Raw genomic sequence first — 1,210 nt, 5'->3', positions numbered from 1 at the left:
GTCCCCGGCCGGTGAGGGGGGGGCGCCCGGCGTGCTGGCCGCGCGCTGCGTGGGCGCACGCGCGGCAGCCGGCTGGTGGGGGCGCCCAGTGGCAGGCGCGCCGGCTGACGGACGCGGCAGGCGGCGCATCTGCGTGCCGGCGCACCCAGCGCGCGGCGCCGTGCGGCCAAAGTGGGTCCTCCCGGGCCCGGTGCGAAGCGCGGTGGACATCTGCAGTGTGCTGGTCCGATTGAGGACTGTGTGCGTTGAGGATGCGCCGCCGCCCGGCACTCGGCGCCGCGACGCCGTCTGCTGCTCGGTCGCCCCCGCGGTTCTCGCAGGTGGTTTGTATCGCAGCTGTGCGGATGTGTTGGCGCGTGCGCTGTGCTGGGAGAGTTCGCTTTGGCACCCAAGTGGGGCTCTGCCCCTCTGTGGCGCTGGCGTTGGAGCTGCCCGGTCACTGTTTGTGGCCGCGTGTTGTCTCCCGCCGGCAACACCACGACAGCACGCTCCCGGGCCTCTGTCGGCAGCGGCAAGCTCAGTTGGGAGCACGGGTGGTCGCACTGAAAGCGTCTACTCGCCTATCTCCGGGCGATTGCGCCTCTCTCGAACCCGACCAAGTACTTAGGACGGCGCTGCGCGCCGCCGGGACCTGAGAGGGTTTCGAGGTGTATCGTGCAGGGGAGCCCAGCCTCCTCCTGTTTGCAGAATAATTGAGCGGACGCTTGCGTGTTCGCGCGGGCCTCCGGGACACACTCCCGGGCGGCCGGCTGCTCAGCTCTAGTTGACGCAGCTCCCTGGTTGATCCTGCCAGTAGTCATATGCTTGTCTCAAAGATTAAGCCATGCATGTCTCAGTACAAGCCGCATTAAGGTGAAACCGCGAATGGCTCATTAAATCAGTTATGGTTCCTTAGATCGTACCCACGTTACTTGGATAACTGTGGTAATTCTAGAGCTAATACATGCAAACAGAGTCCCGACCAGAGATGGAAGGGACGCTTTTATTAGATCAAAACCAATCGGTCGGCTCGTCCGGTCCGTTTGCCTTGGTGACTCTGAATAACTTTGGGCTGATCGCACGGTCTTCGTACCGGCGACGCATCTTTCAAATGTCTGCCTTATCAACTGTCGATGGTAGGTTCTGCGCCTACCATGGTTGTAACGGGTAACGGGGAATCAGGGTTCGATTCCGGAGAGGGAGCCTGAGAAACGGCTACCACATCCAAGGA

At 62.8% G+C, this 1,210-nt stretch overlaps 1 non-coding gene across 1 annotated transcript in view; it reads left to right on the top strand.

The window, feature by feature from the left end:
• Positions 1-773: 773 nt before the first annotated feature.
• LOC126217146 (small subunit ribosomal RNA) overlaps positions 774-1,210 on the top strand; it is a 1,909-nt gene continuing 1,472 nt past the window's right edge. The window contains exon 1 of the ribosomal RNA XR_007542348.1: positions 774-1,210. This exon is cut by the window's right edge and continues 1,472 nt beyond it. This is a non-coding gene — a ribosomal RNA (small subunit ribosomal RNA).

This window comes from Schistocerca nitens, unplaced genomic scaffold (assembly GCF_023898315.1).
Source record: "Schistocerca nitens isolate TAMUIC-IGC-003100 unplaced genomic scaffold, iqSchNite1.1 HiC_scaffold_61, whole genome shotgun sequence".
Taxonomy (NCBI): Eukaryota; Metazoa; Arthropoda; class Insecta; order Orthoptera; family Acrididae; genus Schistocerca; species Schistocerca nitens.
The sequence above is the reverse complement of the archived record's forward strand: the minus strand, read 5'-3'. Positions and strand labels throughout refer to the sequence as shown.